Raw genomic sequence first — 14339 nt, forward strand, 5'->3', positions numbered from 1 at the left:
GGGGCATTTGAAAGACCAAAAGGCATCACCAAATACTCAAAGTGGCCCTCGGGCGTATTAAATGCGGTTTTCCACTCATCCCCCTGCTTAATTCGCACCAAATTATACGCCCCACGGAGATCTATCTTAGAGAACCACTTGGCCCCCTTTATGCGAGCAAACAAATCAGTCAGCAGTGGCAACGGATATTGATATTTAACCGTGATTTTATTCAAAAGCCGATAATCAATGCACGGCCTCAAAGAGCCATCTTTCTTAGCCACAAAGAAAAAACTGGCTCCTAAGGGAGATGACGAAGGACGAATATGTCCCTTTTCCAAGGACTCCTTTATATATTCTCGCATAGCAGCATGTTCAGGCACAGACAGATTAAATAAACGACCCTTAGGGTATTTACTACCCGGAATCAAATCTATGGCACAATCGCACTCCCGGTGCGGAGGTAATGAACCAAGCTTAGGTTCTTCAAAAACGTCACGATATTCAGTCAAGAATTCAGGAATCTCAGAGGGAATAGATGATGAAATGGAAACCACAGGTACGTCCCCATGCGTCCCCTTACATCCCCAGCTTAACACAGACATAGCTTTCCAGTCAAGGACTGGGTTATGAGATTGCAGCCATGGCAATCCAAGCACCAACACATCATGTAGGTTATACAGCACAAGAAAGCGAATAATCTCCTGGTGATCCGGATTAATCCGCAGTTACTTGTGTCCAGTATTGTGGTTTATTGCTAGCCAATGGGGTGGAGTCAATCCCCTTCAGGGGTATAGGAGTTTCAAGAGGCTCCAAATCATACCCACAGCGTTTGGCAAAGGACCAATCCATAAGACTCAAAGCGGCGCCAGAGTCGACATAGGCATCCGCGGTAATAGATGATAAAGAACAAATCAGGGTCACAGATAGAATAAACTTAGACTGTAAAGTGCCAATTGAAACAGACTTATCAAGCTTCTTAGTACGCTTAGAGCATGCTGATATAACATGAGTTGAATCACCGCAATAGAAGCACAACCCATTTTTTCGTCTAAAATTCTGCCGTTCACTTCTGGACAGAATTCTATCACATTGCATATTCTCTGGCGTCTTCTCAGTAGACACCGCCAAATGGTGCACAGGTTTGCGCTCCCGCAGACGCCTATCGATCTGGATAGCCATTGTCATGGACTCATTCAGACCCGCAGGCACAGGGAACCCCACCATAACATCCTTAATGGCATCAGAGAGACCCTCTCTGAAATTCGCCGCCAGGGCGCACTCATTCCACTGAGTAAGCACAGCCCATTTACGGAATTTCTGGCAGTATATTTCAGCTTCGTCTTGCCCCTGAGATAGGGACATCAAGGCCTTTTCCGCCTGAAGCTCTAACTGAGGTTCCTCATAAAGCAACCCCAAGGCCAGAAAAAACGCATCCACATTGAGCAACGCAGGATCCCCTGGAGCCATTCCAGGATTAGAAGGAGAGAGAGAGAGAAAGGCTGCAATATAGGCAGACTTGCAAGAGATTCAATTACAAGCACACTCAGAACTGAAAAAAAAAAAAAAAAAATCTTCAGCAGACTTCTCTTTTCTCTCCTTTCTCTGTCAATTAATTTAACCCTTTTTGGCCGGTCAAACTGTTATGGTTCTCAATGGCAAGAGAACATAGCCCAGCAAACATAAGAACTAGCTCTTGGAAGGATGGAAACTAAACTGACCATGAACTAAACCTGCCGCACAACTAACAGTAGCCGGGTAGCGTAGCCTGCGTTTTATCCCTAGACGCCCAGCGCCGGCCGGAGGACTAACTAATCCTGGCAGAGGAAAATATAGTCCTGGCTCACCTCTAGAGAAATTTCCCCGAAAGGCAGACAGAGGCCCCCACAAATATTGGCGGTGATTTTAGATGAAATGACAAACGTAGTATGAAAATAGGTTTAGCAAAATTGAGGTCCGCTTACTAGATAGCAGGAAGACAGAAAGGGCACTTTCATGGTCAGCTGAAAACCCTATCAAAACACCATCCTGAAATTACTTTAAGACTCTAGTATTAACTCATAACATCAGAGTGGCAATTTCAGATCACAAGAGCTTTCCAGACACAGAAACGAAACTACAGCTGTGAACTGGAACAAAATGCAAAAACAAACAAGGACTAAAGTCCAACTTAGCTGGGAGTTGTCTAGCAGCAGGAACATGCACAGAAAGGCTTCTGATTACAATGTTGACCGGCATGGAAGTAACAGAGGAGCAAGGCTAAATAGCGACTCCCACATCCTGATGGAAACAGGTGAACAGAGAGGATGATGCACACCAGTTCAATTCCACCAGTGGCCACCGGGGGAGCCCAAAATCCAATTTCACAACACCTTCGGTTGCATGTTCCTGCTACTAGTCTGCTGATCAGCTAAGTGGACTTTGTCCTTTTGTTTTGTATCTTTTGTCCAGTTTGCAGTTTTGTTATTCTCTGTAGCTGGAAGCTCTTGTGGGCTGAAATTGCCACTCCTGTGTCATGAGTTGACACAGGAGTCTTAAAGTAATTTCAGGATGGTTTTTTGATAGGGTTTTCAGTTGACCGTGAAGTCCTCTTTTGTATCCTTCTGCTATCTAGTAAGTGGACCTCTCTTTGCTAAATCTACCTTCATACTGTGTATGTCTTTTCCTCTAAACTCACCGTCATTACATGTGGGGGGCTGCTATCATCTTTTGGGGTATTTCCCTAGAGGTAAGCCAGGTCTGTTCCTTCCTCTACCAGGGGTAGTTAGTCCTCCGGCTGGCGCGTGGCATCTAGGGTTAATCAGGTATGCTCCCTGGCTACTATTAGTTGTGTGGTAGATTTAGCTCACGGTCAGCTCGAGATTCCATCACCCAGAGCTCGTCCGTTATCTTTGTGTTTTGATGTTTCCCTGCCATTGGGAATCATGACAGTATGACCGGCCCGTGTTAAAGTTACTGGCAGAAGAAAGGAGAGAAAAAGAAGTCTGTAGAGTTTTTTTTATTTTTTTATTTTCCTATGTTTGCTCCATAGTTGGATCAGTTGTATTTCAGCTCTAATTACAGCCTTTGCCTTTCTCTCCTTCTAATCCTTGAATGGCTCTGATCTCACCTGTTTAAAGATGGATCCTCAGAGCTTGGCTGCAGGTTTAAATAATCTTGCTACTAAGGTTCAAAATTTACAAGAATTTGTTATACATACTCCGATGTCTGAACCTAAGATTCCTACACCAGAGGTGTTTTCCGGAGATAGATCTCGGTTTCTGAATTTCAAATATAATTGTAAATTATTCCTTTCTCTCAGACCTCACTCCTCTGGAGATCCTGTCCAGCAGGTTAAGATTGTAATTTCTTTGCTGCGAGGTGACCCTCAAAACTGGGCATTTTCATTGACACCAGGGGATCCTGCGTTGCTCAATGTGGATGCCTTTTTTCTGGCTTTAGGCTTGCTTTATGAGGAACCTAATTTGGAGATTCCACCTGAAAAAGCTTTGATAGCCCTATCTCAAGGGCAAGATGAAGCTGAGATATACTGCCAAAAATTTCGTAAATGGTCTGTGCTTACTCAGTGGAATGAGTGCGCCCTAGCGGCAAATTTCAGAGAGGGCCTCTCTGATGCCGTTAAGGATGTTATGGTCGGGTTCCCTGCGCCTACAGGTCTGAATGAGTCCATGACAATGGCTATTCAGATTGATCGGCGTTTGCGGGAGCGCAAGCCTGTGCACCATTTGGCGGTATCTTCTGAAAAGTCGCCAGAGAATATGCAATGTGACAGAACTCTGTCCAGAAGCGAGCGGCAGAATTACAGGCGTAAAAATGGGTTGTGTTTCTATTGTGGTGATTCTGCTCATGTTATATCAGCATGCTCTAAACGCACAAAGAAGACTGACAAGTCTATTTGCACTTTACAGTCTAAATTTATTCTGTCTGTAACCTTGATTTGTTCATTATCAGTTATTACTGTGGATGCCTATGTGGACTCTGGCGCCGCCCTGAGTCTTATGGATTGGTCCTTTGCCAGGCGCTGTGGGTTTGATTTAGAGCCACTGGAAGTCCCTATACCTCTGAAGGGTATTGATTCTACCCCTTTGGCTAGTAATAAACCACAATTCTGGACGCAAGTGACTATGCGTATGACTCCAGACCATCAGGAGGTGATTCGCTTCCTTGTGTTGTACAATTTACATGATGTTTTAGTGCTTGGATTACCATGGTTACAATCTCATAACCCAGTCCTTGATTGGAAAACAATGTCTGTGATAAGCTGGGGATGTCGGGGGGCTCATGGGGATGTACCTTTGGTTTCCATTTCGTCATCTACTCACTCTGAGATTCCAGCATTTTTGTCTGATTATCGTGATGTTTTTGAAGAGCCTAAGATTGGTTCTCTCGCTCCCCACAGAGATTGTGATTGCGCCATAGATCTGATTCCTGGCAGTAAATTTCCAAAGGGTCGTTTGTTTAATTTATCTGTGCCTGAACATGCTGCTATGCGAGAGTATATTAAGGAGTCCCTGGAAAAGGGACATATTCGTCCTTCTTCATCTCCTTTAGGAGCTGGTTTTTTCTTTGTGTCTAAGAAGGATGGCTCTCTGAGGCCTTGTATTGATTATCGACTCCTGAATAAAATTACAGTCAAATATCAGTATCCGTTGCCTTTGTTGACTGATTTGTTTGCTCGCATAAGAGGGGCTAAGTGGTTCTCTAAGATTGATCTTCGTGGGGCGTATAATTTGGTGCGAATTAAGCAGGGGGATGAGTGGAAAACCGCATTTAATACGCCTGAGGGCCATTTTGAGTATTTAGTAATGCCTTTCGGCCTTTCAAATGCACCTTCGGTCTTTCAGTCCTTTATGCATGATATTTTCTGTGAATATTTGGATAAATATATGATTGTGTATTTGGACGATATTTTGATTTTTTCTGATGACTGGGAGTCTCATGTTCAAAAGGTCAGGAGGGTTTTTCAGGTTTTGCGGACTAGTTATTTGTGTGTAAAGGGTTCAAAGTGTGTTTTTGGGGTTCAAAAGATTTCTTTTTTGGGGTACATTTTTTCCCCTTCTTCTGTTGAGATGGACCCTGTTAAGGTTCGGGCTATTTGTGACTGGACGCAGCCTACTTCTCTTAAGAGTCTTCAGAAATTCTTGGACTTTGTTAATTTCTATCGTCGATTTATAACTGGGTTTTCTGGCGTTGCTAAACCTTTGACTGATTTGACAAGAAAGGGTGCTGATGTTGCCGATTGGTCCCCTGCTGCTGTGGAGGCCTTTCGGGAGCTTAAGCGCCGCTTTTCGTCTGCTCCTGTGTTGCGCCAGCCTGATGTTTCTCTTCCCTTTCAGGTTGAGGTCGATGCTTCCGAGATCGGAGCAGGGGCGGTTTTGTCGCAGAGAAGTTCCGATTGCTCAGTGATGAGACCTTGTGCGTTCTTTTCTCGTAAATTTTCGGCCGCCGAGCGAAACTATGATGTTGGTAATCGGGAGCTTTTGGCCATGAAGTGGGCGTTTGAGGAGTGGTGTCATTGGCTTGAGGGTGCCAGACATCAGGTGGTGGTTTTGACTGATCACAAGAATCTGATTTATCTGGAGTCTGCCAGGCGCCTGAATCCTAGACAGGCACGCTGGTCGTTGTTTTTTTCTCGGTTTAATTTTGTGGTCTCATACTTACCGGGTTCTAAAAATGTGAAGGCAGATGCTCTTTCTAGGAGTTTTGAGCCTGACTCTCCTGGGGATTCTGAACCTGCTGGTATCCTTAAGGATGGGGTGGTTTTGTCTGCTGTCTCCCCAGACTTGCGACGTGCTTTGCAAGAATTTCAGGCAGATAGACCTGATCGTTGTCCACCTGGTAGACTGTTTGTTCCTGATGATTGGACCAGTAGAGTCATCTCGGAAGTTCATTCTTCTACTCTGGCAGGTCATCCTGGAATTTTTGGTACTAGAGATTTGGTGGCTAGGTCCTTCTGGTGGCCTTCCCTGTCTCGAGATGTGCGTGTTTTTGTGCAGTCTTGTGATGTTTGTGCTCGGGCCAAGCCTTGTTGTTCTAGGGCTAGTGGGTTATTGTTGCCCTTGCCTGTTCCGAAGAGGCCTTGGACGCACATCTCTATGGACTTTATTTCTGATCTCCCTGTTTCTCAGAAGATGTCTGTCATCTGGGTGGTGTGTGACCGTTTTTCTAAAATGGTCCATTTGGTGCCATTGCCTAAGTTGCCTTCCTCATCTGAATTGGTCCCTCTGTTTTTTCAAAATGTGGTTCGCCTGCATGGGATTCCGGAAAACATCGTTTCTGACAGGGGAACCCAGTTCGTGTCTAGATTTTGGCAGACATTCTGTTCCAGGTTGGGAATTGATTTGTCTTTTTCGTCTGCATTCCATCCTCAGACTAATGGCCAGACGGAGCGAGCTAATCAAACTTTGGAGACTTATTTGAGGTGTTTTGTGTCTGCGGATCAGGATGACTGGGTTGCCTTTTTGCCGTTGGCAGAGTTTGCTCTTAATAATCGGGCTAGTTCTGCCACTTTGGTTTCCCCTTTCTTTTGCAATTCAGGGTTTCACCCTCGTTTTTCATCTGGTCAGGTGGAATCTTCGGATTGTCCGGGAGTTGATGCTGTGGTGGATCGGTTGCATCGGATTTGGGGACAAGTGGTGGACAATTTGAAGTTGTCCCAGGAGAGGACTCAGCAGTTTGCTAACCGCCGGCGTCGTGTTGGTCCTCGCCTTCGTGTTGGGGACTTGGTGTGGTTGTCTTCCCGTTTTGTCCCTATGAGGGTTTCTTCTCCTAAGTTTAAGCCCCGGTTCATCGGTCCTTATAGGATTTTGGAGATTCTTAACCCTGTGTCCTTTCGTTTGGACCTCCTGGCATCTTTCGCTATCCATAATGTATTCCATCGGTCGTTGTTGCAGAGGTATGAGGTACCGGTGGTTCCTTCTACTGAACCTCCTGCTCCTGTGCTGGTAGGGGGTGAATTGGAGTACGTTGTGGAGAAGATCCTGGACTCCCGTATTTCCAGACGGAGACTTCAGTATCTGGTTAAATGGAAGGGCTATGGTCAAGAAGATAATTCTTGGGTAACTGCCTCTGATGTTCATGCCTCGGATTTGGTTTGTGCCTTTCATAGGGCTCATCCAGATCGTCCTGGTGGTTCTCGTGAGGGTTCGGTGCCCCCTCCTTAAGGGGGGGGGTACTGTTGTGAATCCGCTTTTGGGCTCCCCTGGTGGTTGCTGGTGGTACTGGTGACTTGTGTGTCTTTGTTGTCTCAGTTCACCTGCTCCCATCAGTGTTTGGGAGTTTCCTATTTAGCCTTGCTCTCCAGTCATTTCCTTGCCGGTCATCATTGTAACCAGAGCCTTCGGTTGCATGTTCCTGCTACTAGTCTGCTGATCAGCTAAGTGGACTTTGTCCTTTTGTTTTGTATCTTTTGTCCAGTTTGCAGTTTTGTTATTCTCTGTAGCTGGAAGCTCTTGTGGGCTGAAATTGCCACTCCTGTGTCATGAGTTGACACAGGAGTCTTAAAGTAATTTCAGGATGGTTTTTTGATAGGGTTTTCAGTTGACCGTGAAGTCCTCTTTTGTATCCTTCTGCTATCTAGTAAGTGGACCTCTCTTTGCTAAATCTACCTTCATACTGTGTATGTCTTTTCCTCTAAACTCACCGTCATTACATGTGGGGGGCTGCTATCATCTTTTGGGGTATTTCCCTAGAGGTAAGCCAGGTCTGTTCCTTCCTCTACCAGGGGTAGTTAGTCCTCCGGCTGGCGCGTGGCATCTAGGGTTAATCAGGTATGCTCCCTGGCTACTATTAGTTGTGTGGTAGATTTAGCTCACGGTCAGCTCGAGATTCCATCACCCAGAGCTCGTCCGTTATCTTTGTGTTTTGATGTTTCCCTGCCATTGGGAATCATGACAGGTAATACAAACAGGGATAAAGGAAAATACCACTCATATAAATATATTCACACAAACAACAGAGGTATTGTCACGACTCAGCTGTCTGGTGACTCGGGACCAGAGGCTCCTTCCCTGGCCCTAACACTAGGGAAACGCCCATTCCATTAAGTCCCTTGTCTCCTGTAATAAAACAAAAATAAAAAACAACACTATTCCTCACCTGTCCATCATTCTGTCCCACGCCGTAATCCATGTCTGGAGATAAACAGTTTTCAGCCTAGACGGTGCAAAGATGCAACTGTCCAAGCTGAGAACCACTGATGAGTGAGCTGCTGGGAGTGCAGCATCAGTGACTAGCATTGACGTTGTCCAGATCAGCTGGGCCAATGAACTGCGGTGACCTCAGCACCATAAGAAAAATTCTCACGGTGCAGAGGTGCGTTCACAGCAGTTCACTGGGAGAATTTCACTGTGGTGAATTTGAACTGTGGAGAACTCGCCTGTACATCGTGAGACTTTTTCTCACTGTGCTAGCGGTGATCTCACCGAGGTCACTGCAGTTCATTTGCCCGGCAGTAACCTCCATGACGTCACCGCTAGTCACTGATGCTGTGCTCGCAGCAGCTCATTTCCCAGTGGTTCTCAGCCTGGATGGTCACAACTTGGCACCCTCCAGGTTGAAAACTGCTTATCCCCCATACATGGATTACGGCGTGGGACAGAAGGATGGCAGGTGAGGAATATGGTTGTTTTTTTATTTTTGTTTTATTAGAGGAGACAAAGGATTCAGTGTAATGAGCGTTAGGTGGATAAAACTGTGTTTGTTATTTATATTTTTATTTTTTTAAAAAAGGAAAAATGTGTTTTGTTTTATTTCAAATAAAAGACTTTATTCTGGCTATCTCTTTATTTACCATGTAACTATAGGATTAGTAATGGATAAGTGTTTTATGGACGCCTCTCCATTACTAACCCGTGGGCTTGATGTCACTGGACAATACGAAGGTGACATCAACCCCACAAATATGAACCCCAATTGCCACCGCTACAGAGCAAGTGGGAAGAGCCGGGCAAAGTGCCAAAATTGGCACATCTAATAGATGTGCCTTTTCTGGGCGCCTGTTGGCTGCTATTTGTAGGCTGGGGGGGGGGGGGGTTAATTTCCATGGCCCTTTACCAGCCTGAGAATAGCACTACTGAGCCGTCTGCTTTAGCAAGACTGGTGGTCAAAAATGAGGGAGACCCAATTACATTTTCTTTAATTATTATTTAAATAACTAAAAAATACAGTGTGGGGACCACTCTATTATTGATAACCAGCCATGCTGAAGCTGACAGCTAAGGGTTGCAGCCCCCAGCTGTGAGTTTTGCCTGGCTGGTTATCAAAAATACAGGAGAACTCACGTCGTTTTTTTTTTTTTAAATCATTTATTTACAGCGCAGGCTGATGAATACTCCCATGAGCTGCCACCTACTCTTGCTGTTATTAGCGACAGCAGACGGGGGCTGGTGGGAGCAGTAGTTCCATCAGCCGACACTGGTGACCGGAGGTAAACTTTTTACCTCTGATGATAGCTGCGGGTTCACGCTGTCATCTGATGGGCGGTAATGATTTTGCCGCTGATCAGAAGCAGGGTTTGTCACGACAAACACCCGGTGTTCGGGGGGCTGAATTCGAACAGTAAGGCTATGTGCCCACGTTGCAGAATAGAAGCAGAATTTTCTGCTTCAATTCTGCTTACCCATGGCAGGAAAAACGCATGCGGATTTAGACACGTTTTAGACACGTTTTACAGCGTTTCCATGCGTTTCACTAGCTTTTTGTAATACATGTCTATGGGTGAGGAATTGCCGTAATTCCCCAAAAATAATGAACATGCTGCATTTTTTTACTGCAATGCGTTTCAACCACGGACAAAAAAACGCAGAGTAGGCAAATCAATTGCGGAATGCACTAGAAATTAATGGGATGCTGTTTGTAAGTGTTTTTTAAGCGTTTCTGCCATGGAAAATAGCGGCAAAAATGCTTAAAAAAACGCAACGTGGGCATATAGCCTAACAAGGACGTCTTGAAGAAGTCTGTGTTCGGTGTCCATGCCTGAACAGTAGGTGTTCAGTACGGATGTCAAACTTTACTTTTCGGGTTCACCCATCTCTAGTAACTATGTTAATTTTATTTATTGCTTTTTTAAAAAAATTTCCTAACCAAAAAGAACTTGTACCTGTGCTGTATCTACGGGCAAAACCCAAGAAAAACAAAAACAATAGTGAACATATACCCTACAGCAAGTAAATAGTAATAGTACATGTAAATAACATAGGTTACTTAGTTACTTCTATTTTGGTAAAAAAAAAAAAAAAAGCAAACAAGTCATCCCACCACGACAATGTGTACCCATCAGGACAGTACTAACCTGTTTCGAATATTAAAATCTTATCATGTGTTGAACAACATCAATGTGAATAAAGGCAGAGCAGTACAGGACCCGACTTGAGACACCCATCCATGGGAAGCATAGGGTATGTGCGCACGTTGAGTATTTGCTTGCAGAAGTTGCGTTTTTGCATGCGTTTTTTTCCTGTGCATTCAATGGGTCAAAAACATAGGCAAAAATGCACAAAGAATTGACATGCAATACTCAATACCCGGCACTGCCGCCGGCACTCCGACCGAAACGTGCGGCTGCCTGCATTTCTATGCAGCCGCATGCTCCGGTCTGAGTGCCGGTGGCAGTGTCGGGTATTGATGCGAGAGACTCGTGCGAGTTTCTCGCATCACACTCGCAAGTGTGACCCCGGCCTATATCTTTCAATTCAAATCTAGGCATTTTTAGTAATTTTGTAGTATTTTTGCTTGAAAAACTCCTAGCGGTTTCTTCATCTTCAAATGGAAAAACATTTGGCAATGCCTGTAAAAAAGACATCACAAAAATGCTGGAAAAACATTAAAAATTACCTATGGTCAAAAACATTGAAAAAGAAACAACAACAAAAAACAACTAAAAAAGAAGATTCAGGAAAAAAAAACACCGTCGTTACCTTAATCATCAGCTTTGAAAAACTCAGCGGGTGCGCCCACCAGATAAAACCTCATGCACTGTACATACTCCAACATGTAGATCAAGATCAAAAATCTGAACTTTAACTTATGTTACAAAGGTTCCTCGGCAAAAAAAAATAATCATATGAAATATTTGACATTTCTTTCCAGTAGTTATGTATTTGCCCTCCTGCACAATTACATCAGAACTAGGAACAAGCAGTAAACACATATGAAGCTGGAGACAAGTACGCATTATTTGTGTCAAAAGAAAAAAAAAAATCGGTTTCCAGTAGTGTCATTTGTTTTTGGTCTGTGTCCGATTTTTGATGCTGCATATTTTTTTAAAAAATGCAAGTAACCTATTTTACTTAATTGATGCAGATATATTGTGGCAAATCTGCAACATCAAAAACTCACCAAAAGCTCATCATGGGAACGAAGCCTAGCCCAACAAAATATAGTGTGTCATTGTGCGGTTAGTAAAAAAACACAGGACACAAACACTTACGTGTGAATGAGCCCTAACCAAACAATAGTACTCCCATCTCACACATTTATGGAATATCCACAGGACTTTCCCAAAAATATGTGGGTTCCAAATCTGGAACCCGCATGTTCCTCAAAGAACCCTGTAGTGTGCTGCTGTCAGGGTACAGGTGTCCGTGCGCGCAGCTTTCTCCATTCATTTTCATGAGAACTCCAAAAACTGCAGCGCCTGCAAAAAAAAAAGAAAGAAAAAAAACCGATGTGGGGTCCCCCCCTATGTTTTACAACTAACCCGGCAAAACCCACAGGTGCGGGCTGCTATTCTCAGGCTGGTAAGGGGCCATGGATATGCCCCCCAGCCTAAAAAAAAGCAGCCCGCAGCTGCCCAAAAAAGGAGCATTTATTAAGCTTTGCCAGGTTCTTCCCACTTGCCCTGTAGCAATGGCAAGTGGGGTAATGAGGGGTAAGGGTATGTGCACACGTTGCGGATTTTGCTACGGATCCGCAGCAGATTTGACGCTGCGGATTCGCAGCAGTTTTCCATGCGGTTTACAGTACCATATAAACCTATGGAAAACCAAATCCGCAGTGCACATGCACATTTTTTGCAGCATGTCAATTCTTTGTGCAGGCTCCACAGCGTTTTACACCTATTCCTTAATAGGAATCCGCAAGAGTAAAACCGCAGGTGAATTCTGCACAAAATCCGTGGTAAATCCGCAGTTAATTAATTAGTTGATTTTTCAGAATGCACTCTGAAAAATCCGCAAACAAATCCGCAACGTGTGCACATACCCTCAATGTCTCCTTCCTATTGTAAGGTGACATTAAGCCGGCTTAGTAATGTAGAGGCGTCAATAAGACATCTACCCACTACTAATCCTATAGTTTTTAAAGGGTTAATCAAACACCACACAGTAAGAAAAAAGTATTTTAATTTTTTCCATCTTTATTAGTCTGCCATTCCAAGCGAAGCCCTAGATCTCCTGGAAAAAAAGTCAAAATAATAAACCAACAATGTACCATACCTGTCTGGCGTACAGGTCAGTCCCATGCAGTAATCTATTACTGGCATTTTCCCACGCTGAAGAGTTCATTTTTGTTCAGGCTGCCAGGGAGCGCAGCTTCGGTGACGTCACCACTGGTCACTGAAGCTCCGCTCCCAGCGTTTCATTCATTCCTCAGTAGTTTACAGCCGGGAGCGGTCGCATTAGCAGCGCTCCAGGTTGTAAACTGTATGTGCCCCTAGATATGGATTACTGCATGGGACTGACTGTATGCCAGACAGGTATGGTTTATTGTTGGTTTATTATTTTGACTTTTTTCCAGGAGATCTAGGGCTTCGCTTGGAATGGCAGACTAATAAAGATGGAAAAAATGTGTACTGTATATTGTTTTATTTCATTAAAAGACTTTTTTCTTACTGTGTGGTGTTTGATTTACCCTTTAACAACTATAGGATTAGTAATGGATAGGTGTCTTATTGACACCTCTCCATTACTAAGTCAGCTTAATGTCACCTTACAATAGGAAGGTGACATTAACCCCTCATTACCCCACTTGCCACCGCTACAGGGCAAGTGGGAAGAACCAGGCAAAGTTCCAGAATTAGCGCATCTAATAAATGCACCTTTTTTGGGCAGCTGTGGGCTTCTGTTTTAAAGCTGGGGGGCCATATTCCTGGCCCCTTACCAGCCTGAGAATAGCAGCCCGTACCTGTGAGTTTTCCTGGGCTGGTTGTAAAATATAGGGGGACCCCACGTCATTTTTTTCTTTCATTCATTCTCCCCTGCTTGAACTGCTCGCCGGCAGAACAGGGGACAATGGATGAAGGCCAGGTTCAGCACCACACACAGGGGAACAGCGCTTACAGTAGCACTGCTTCCCCCACAGCCATCTGTGTGCACAGAGGGCTGTGTACACTGTTGTCCGTGTGCACATGTGCGGGACGTTTGGCGCGCCGGGTGTCTGGGTAAAAACAGACATGTATGTGTGTTTTGCACACGGTAAAACTGTCACTACACGTACCGGAGGCACCGACTTGTGAAACCGGCCTTAGGCTATGGGCACACGTTGGGGATTTGCCTGTGGTATTTTCTGTGCGGATTCTGCATCTTTTAGCAGAAATGCAGGTCAAAATCTGTGCGTTTTTATGCGGATTTTGTGCATTTTTACTGCTGATTTCATGCATTTTTACCCGTGTTTTCCTATAAAGGAATGGGTGCAGAAACGCACAAAGAATTGACATGGTTCTTTTTTTAATCAGCTGCGGATTCTGTGCGGAATTTTCCTCACCATTAGCACAGCATTTTTTCCCCCCATTGATTTACGTTGTACTGTAAATCACTTGTGGTTCTGCAGCGTTTCTGCACGGAAAAAACGCTGTGGATCCGCAGTAAATCTGCAATGTGTGCACATAGCCTTAGGGAGCCTGCAGACATTCAGAAAACTCAGACGATTTTTTTTTTTAATTTCCACCAGATTTTCATCCGTGTGTCCATTTTTTACGCCTGTCTGTGATCAGTTTGAATGACCTTAAAACATGTACGCAATCAAATATAGTTTCTTATATTTTTCCTCTGATTGTTCCACCACTGATTTTGGCTCACAAATACTGATGTGAAATACTGACCAAATACTGAGCGTGTGAACGTGGTCAAAATAATAGAAAAAAAGGAAACATCAAGAGCCGTTGCAAAAATTTAGTCAAAGCTGCCAGTAATGTAGCTCCAAGAAAAATACTGCTGGCTTTGCTCAAGAACGTCTTAAAGATGCTGTGTGCACATACCCTTACCATAATTTGCAATGTGGTTTTCCTCCGCAGGATTTTTACAGGTGAACCATGCTATAAACGTGTTTCACCTGTAAAAACCCCAACAATTTCCTGCACTGAGTGTGGTTTTTAAATGCGTTTTTGACTATATGACCAAAATGTCTGATGTTTCTGTATCACG

The sequence above is a fragment of the Ranitomeya variabilis genome, chromosome 6 (genome assembly GCF_051348905.1).
Source record: "Ranitomeya variabilis isolate aRanVar5 chromosome 6, aRanVar5.hap1, whole genome shotgun sequence".
Taxonomy (NCBI): domain Eukaryota; kingdom Metazoa; phylum Chordata; class Amphibia; order Anura; family Dendrobatidae; genus Ranitomeya; species Ranitomeya variabilis.